The 7,065-nt window shown below is 45.8% G+C and overlaps 1 long non-coding RNA gene across 2 annotated transcripts in view; it reads right to left on the reverse strand.

The window, feature by feature from the left end:
- The window catches only part of LOC114607742 (uncharacterized), a 166,373-nt gene that overhangs the window by 76,388 nt on the left and 82,920 nt on the right, over positions 1-7,065 (reverse strand). The gene's annotated exons all lie outside the window — the stretch shown is intronic.

A 7,065-nucleotide genomic window follows, 5' to 3' on the forward strand; every position in this document is an offset into this window, starting at 1 on the left:
TCGCCGCGCTGTCCTATACAGGCCTACTCAGAAGTAAGCCCCATTGAATTCAGTGGGACTTACTTCCAGGTGACTACAGCCAACGTCACTTTATTTGGATGCAGTTTAAGTTAGACATTTCTTTTTCCAGAATTATGCGGCGTGAAACGTTCGAAATATTGTTTAGTCCCACATACCGTTTATTTAGTACGTAAATTCAAACAGAAACAAATATTATTATTACAGGGAAAAAATGTTTAAAGACACGAAGTTCTGAAGGAAAGCATCCGCTTTTTCATCTGAGAGAGAGAGGTAGGATATTCAAGGAGAGCTACGCCTTCCACCTATCTCGCCCGCCCGCGACCATTAGATTTCATCGGTCTGCCTTCTAAATTTCCAGCTGGGAGTTAAACTGCAAGCAGCCAAAACAATGACGACAAGTGCGGTGCGGATCCCACTTTGCAGGGTTTCTGAAATTCTTAACTGAAGGCCTCCTCTTGCCCTAACGGCGAATGGCCGCCAGGGGGCAAAGAGGCACCAACAAAGGCCCAACGAGCCAATCCCCTGGGCTTCTCTCTGCAGACAGCGTTTTTAAAAACATGCTCTGGTTGCAAAGGTCTTCTTTTCTATTTGCAAAGGATTTTCCGCTCTCGCTCCCTATCCCCCCCCCCGCCAAAATAAATAAAAATGAAATAAAAATATTTTCCTTGGGCACAGAGAAACGCTGTCCTAGGCACCCACAAGCATGTTCAGACGGAAGCAACGCTAGGCACTTTCCTGTCTGCAGCTATATAACACATTAAATAAGAATGATATTCAAATATACCAGATCATATCCCTGGCCATTTATCCTACTTACCTTGTCGAAATATTTAACCTATGATCTCCGTGCATTCTAATGACATACTTCTGAATGGACGTTTTACAGGATACACATATTGCTTTAAGCTTTCTCTCCTTCCTTCCTTCCTTCCTTCCCTCTCTCTCCCTCTCTCCCTTTTCAGTCGGCATAGCTCAAGAAAGCTGGGGAAGGGTCTCTTCCTTGGGGCAGTGGTGGTGCAGGCTTGGAGGTCTTAAGAATTATGGAGCCTGCGAGGCTAGACAGAATCCAAATGAAACCACTCAAGGGAAACTTCGCTGCAGACAAAAACACACACGTACGCAGACCACATTCAATTCCCTGCCTCCTCTTTCCCCCCCTTGACTTATTTGGTTTGGCGGTCGCCCGTTGCAGAAGCCAAACAGGGAAATATCCTTCACACCAGCTCATAAGGAGCCTGGCTGGAGGAAACCCCGCTTTCCCACCCGTACTCCTCTCCTTCTGGGTTGTTTAAATAAACCATTCGGAAGAGCGTCTTGCAGGAGATGCCTCTCTCCTCCCGCCGCCCCCGCCCGGCTTCCTTGCCAACTGGAGCATTACGAGCCAGGCGCATTTTTGCAGACAATGAAGCCCACAGTGCTGCTGAAATGGGCCACCTTCTGTCTCTTCCCCAGGAAGAGGGCACTGCTTTCCTCTCTCCACACACCCCTAGCACACACACCCTGCACGTCTCTACTTCCACCTGTCCAGGAGTGCCAAGTTGAATAAAATATTGCGGGGGGGGGGGCAGGTGAGCCTCGTCCCGCATAATCGATCACATGACGCAGTGCACACACACCCTTTGAATGGCAATGCCCACCAATTTTTTGGGGGGGAGCCCTCAAATCTTTTATTGGGGCGGGGGAGGCGGCGAACGGATCTCGACCCCTAGGAGTTGGCTCCTATGGTGTGCATTTTCTCTCGCCTGGCATTTCTTGGTTAACTTAACAGGAAGCTGGGCGAGGTATGAACTTGGAGGTTTCGCAGGGATCGAACCAGCCGGTGGTTGGGTGGTGGTTTTTCTTTGGGAAGGGAGGGTTGCCTTGTTTTAAAAGCCGCCCAACAATGGCGATGGCCAGAGTGGAGCTGGGCTCGGCCTTTTCTGCGTGTTCACGAAGCGTTAAAGCTTTATCGAACAAAACAGCTCCGTCTGACCCCGGCCAGACAAAAGGCAACTTCCATGCCCCGCCCCGCCCGCAAACGTAAAAAGAGCGGGCCGGGAAGAGGGAAGGAGGCGACGGCGACCGACCAGGGACAGGCCTGCTTCCCTTACTGCCTTAAGGGCGGCCCCGTCTCCTCCTCCTCCTCCTCCTCCGCTTCGCTTCGACTTGAGGTGGGAACTGCGGCCCCTCCTCGCCCTGGGCGCGAGTGTGGACGAAGAGGCTAGCTGGCTCCTTCCCTGCTCCCTCCCTAGCCAAGGCTGCCCCACAGCTAGAAACTGTACTAGTTCCAGGTCTCCCTGCCCCCCACAGCTCCCTCACTTGAAGTAATAATTGGCCTCATTAAGGCCAGCGAAGGGGGAGGAAAATGGCGCCAACGCAGCCCTTTCTTCTCACCTCAGCCGGCGGCCTGAGCGCCAAGCGAGCCCGCTGGGGAGCCTCTTCCTCTAGCAGCCTGTGCTGGGTGTCACGAAAGGGCAACAAATGGTGGCTGCAGCTTTAAGGGAAAGAGGCACGTGTGGGGTTTTCTGCCTCCATCTCCAATATTCTGCACCTGATGGTGGCGGCACTCAGGTGTGCTGCAATTAATTATTTAAATGTTCATAAAGAAGGCTGATCGCCGAAGAATTGATGCTTTTGAATTATGGTGCTGGAGAAGACTCTTGAGAGTCCCATGGACTGCAAGAAGATCAAACGCATCCATTCTTAAGGAAATCAGCCCTGAGTGCTCACTGGAAGGACAGATCGTGAAGCTGAGGCTCCAGTACTTTGGCCACCTCATGAGAAGAGAAGACTCCCTGGAGAAGACACTGGTGCTGGGAAAGATGGAGGGCACAAGGAGAAGGGGGCGACAGAGGACGAGATGGTTGGATAGTGTTTTCGAGGTTACCAGCATGAGTTTGACCAAACTGCGGGAGGTAGTGGAGGACAGAGGTGCCTGGCGTGCTCTGGTCCATGGGGTCACGAAGAGTCGGACACGACTAAACGACTAAACAACAACAACAACAAGCCAGCTTAAAATATTACCTCCAATGCTTATGCTCATGCTTGTTATGTTTCCATTTTTACACAAGTTCCTGTTTGTTTCTTTTTAAAAATTACTTATTTACTTGTTTATAATCCACATTTTCATAAAAATATATCCACATATAATAGTGAAATCGGCAAAAGGCATCCATAAAAATTAGTAAATACTGATTGGTTAAAAAGAGAAAATTCATATTGCAAAAGCCCGCCTAAACAATATAGCTTTCAAAAGACATCTGAAAGAAGAGACTGATCCTGCCTGCTGAACCTCTCTTGGTAGGGCAGGGCCTGCCACGCTAAAGGCTCAGTCCTTAGTGAAGGCCAGCTGAACCTCAGGGGTGTGGAGAAGCACCAGAAGTGTCCCATCCGATCTCAGTGTTTGAGGTGGGGCAACAGGAAACAAGAGGGTCCTTAAGGTACTTTAGGCTCAAGTGGTTAGGGCTTTGTGAATTGTCCCAAATACCTTGAACCTGGCCTGGTAGCAAATTGGCAACCAGTGCAGCGTGCTCTCTCCTATGAGCAGTCTGGCTGCTGCACTCTGCACTGCAGCTTCCTCACCAGATACAAGGGCAGCCCCACATAAAGAATGTTATTGTAATCAAGCCTTGAGGTTACCAATGCACATGTACATGACTATTTATTTCATTTATTTGCTTTCTAGCTGCTATTTGCTCTACAGCAATGGTTTCCAATTGGTGGTCTGTGGACCCCCTCTCCCCCCCCCCCCGGGGGGGGGTCCCAGGTACCATTCGCAACAAAAGCTACCATAGAGATATCATTTTTTTCAAAAATGGGGTCCATGGCTTAGCTTTTGAAAAACGGGGTCTGCAGTACTTAACTAATTGGGAACCATTGCTCTATAAGAATCCCTGAAGTAGATTGCCTCAAAAGTAAGTCATATCCATTTACACTTCAGCTGTTTCTAGATCTTCACCCTCAGACACCTAGCATTGCTCTAGGATAGTATATCCCCAACCTTATTAGGCCATTGTTCTCATCACCTTTTGTTCTATTACACTCCTATTTTGTGATCTGTTGCCGCACTGCACACTTTTTATTCCCACTTTTTATTCCTATCTGTCTAAGGGCAGATAGGGAAGAAATACTAACAGCAGCCATGCTGTTTCAGGGGAGCTGCTGAGTGATAGCAGGTAGAGGTTCCATTGCCTGGCTGTATGCTTCTCATTTACTTCCCCCTCAGGATGACAGGTCTTTTCCCTGTGCAAAAGCATAAATGGAGGAGCCCGGTATAGCGTATACATCTATACATATGCAATGCTAGCTATGCTTCTATAGTCAAACTCATACATAAACACACTATCATGTAACATTTTGCGTCTATAATCCCCCAAGGGTCTGTTTTGCAATTCATATGTGTCTGTTACATCATCTTTAAATGCACTCTCAAGAATTCAGCTCAGCTCTGCCGGAGAAGGATTGTGCGGTGCTCTTGAGAGCAGCAGCCTTTCCTCAGGGCTCACATGCCACCTACTGACCCATGCAGAATCTTGGTCCCTTCAAGACCAAGAGAGCTGAAGCTGCCTCCTCTTGCTTGGCCTGAACAGAGACACCCAGCCTGCCCTAGAATTTAGTCCGGTTTCTACTGATCTGTGAAAAACACGCATATTTGATTGCAACTTCTCAGAACCAGTTGGCAGTTCTAAACCTTTAGGATGTTTTCATAAAGCATTTGAAATATGCTTGAGAACTGTATAGAAGAAAAGGTAGACATTCTAAGCTTCGTTCTCTCTACAGTACAGGGCTGGCTCTACCATTAAAATAAGGCGGCCACTTCAGATGGCAGATGCTGAGGGATGGAGAGTAAATTCTGTTGTGTGAGCCTCCCTGAACTAAGCCTTGGGTGTGGTGGAAAATTCTGTCCCATTCCTAGGGGTTGAAGTAAGATTAATTTGCCAAACTGGTTCGCTTTGTATACAGAATAGAGAGGACATCATTGTCCATTTCTGGCAACAAAATGTGTTGACTCAGCCCTGCCATAGTATATCTCAAGGAAGTTTTTAACCAGGCCAAAATGATGAGTAGCAGAAGTCATAAAGAGGGATGGCAGAGTAGCCAAAGGCTCTAGCTTATTTTGAAGGCAAACAAACTGATTTCTTTCTCTTTTCCTTTGTTTAATCTTATGATCTTTTAAAATGAACAGGTAACTTTTCAATATGTGGGAGATAAAACTGTGCAATCAGTTTTTGTCATCAGGGTTTTAGATCACTGTATCTCAAGCACTTAAGCAAATTAATTTTATCATCATCTCCCTTTTGTGCTTACAATCCAGTAAAATAATGAGCTCCAAAACGTTGGTTTCCATTTTGCCCATGTGTATGAGCCAATGTGGGGTAGTGGTTAGAGTTTCAAACTAGGACCTTGGAGACTCGCCTTCAAATTTCCACTCAACCACAGAGCTTACTGAATAGCCTTGGGCCAATCACTACATCTCAGCTTAAACTCATCCAGCAATAGCTTAGAAAATCTCCAAGCTATCCACTGCTCTGTCCAACTATTTCAAGACCCTTTATTTGTATTTAATATCAAAACAATTCCTTTCAGGCTGTGTTCTTCCCACAATTTTAAAAGCAGCACATACGTAGTTCTGTTTATTACAAGTTGCAGGGAACACTGTTTGTCCCCTGCAGCAAGACTACCCTCAGCCATTACATGGGAATGAGATATTGTGCTACTGGCACCAGATCAGGGCTTATGGGGGTATCATGCCAGAAAAGCCTTTTAAAAGGCTGGTTGGTGGGGACAGTGTGATTTTAATGGGGCATGCGAAACATCCAACAATGTGCAAGTCGTTTTGAGACAACTTAGTGTAAAAATGCAACAAATAAATATGAACAACACCACTTATAAAATTTGCAACTCAGCCTTGCACCCTGAGCTTGGGGGTTTGGATGTGTGGTGTCTTTTACTTTGTTTTTGCTCCTCCCTTTAAAAACATTGATACTGATATTATACCATAATCTGCACTCCCCGCAAAGCACAATTGGTTCCAAACTATATCCTAACTATAAATGGTGTTTAATTGAGTCAAATAAGAGGAGCACTGCTCACCACCCAGGAGCTTCCAGTAGAGTTTCCCCAGTTCAGACTCTGCTGAAACCTTCCTGACTTCACCCTCATAATGCGCTTCTGTGTCATCATTGATTTTAATGTGGATTTTAAGGCACAACCAAAGGCAAAATATGTCCTGTTGGTCTGATTATATAATTAGACTCAACACTGTCAAGCAGAGTTTCAGGAGAGAAGCTATGTGTTTTTATTGTCAATATCATTGATTTCCTACCCTGGTTAATCCCAGCTCTTAGCTGCACCCTTGGATGCATACTTACCGTAGATGCTCTGCAGTGGGGGCAATACCTGTTCTAAAAGCTGCTTTTTATTAATTTAATGGCACTTGGGTGAGGTCTTCAACATAGTGTGAGAAAAGATACTTTAGGAAATATAACACACACAAATCTTTTAATTCTTAAACAAGTCTCCTTTTTGTGCATCCTTAAAAAGCAGTTAAAGGCAATAGTTATTTAGACTTCTAAGCAATGTGTGTTGGATTTCATGCTCTTATATAGGCTTGCCTTCTTTTCCTTTCCCTATACAAGTCTTGTGGATGCATAGTCACTATTCAAATAATGTATGCAAGTTTTTAAGGTATGGAAAAGGCTGAGGGTGGGTGCTACATCTTATTTTTCAAATATATTCAGGAATTGGTAGAAGAAAAACCAGCTGTAACACCAACATCTACAGTCAAAGTTTGGTTAAGAGCCCCCTGATGATTCTGACACTAGCAACTGGACCTCCAAAATAGGATCTAGAAATTTGTTGAAATCAATGGCACTCAGAGCAGCATTAGGCATCTGTTTACATGCCACTGGTATTTCCGTGTGTCAGCCTTAGAGTTACCCATCCCAGTGCCACATTGTGACGGGCTGGGAGAAAATGTACAAACGCAAGTTGTTTTCATCTAATAAAAGTTCTGTTGAATTCTTTTCAGTGAAACGCATGCAGATGCAGTCAGCATTACAGTCA

This window comes from Podarcis muralis, chromosome 12 (assembly GCF_964188315.1).
Source record: "Podarcis muralis chromosome 12, rPodMur119.hap1.1, whole genome shotgun sequence".
Classification (NCBI taxonomy): Eukaryota; Metazoa; Chordata; class Lepidosauria; order Squamata; family Lacertidae; genus Podarcis; species Podarcis muralis.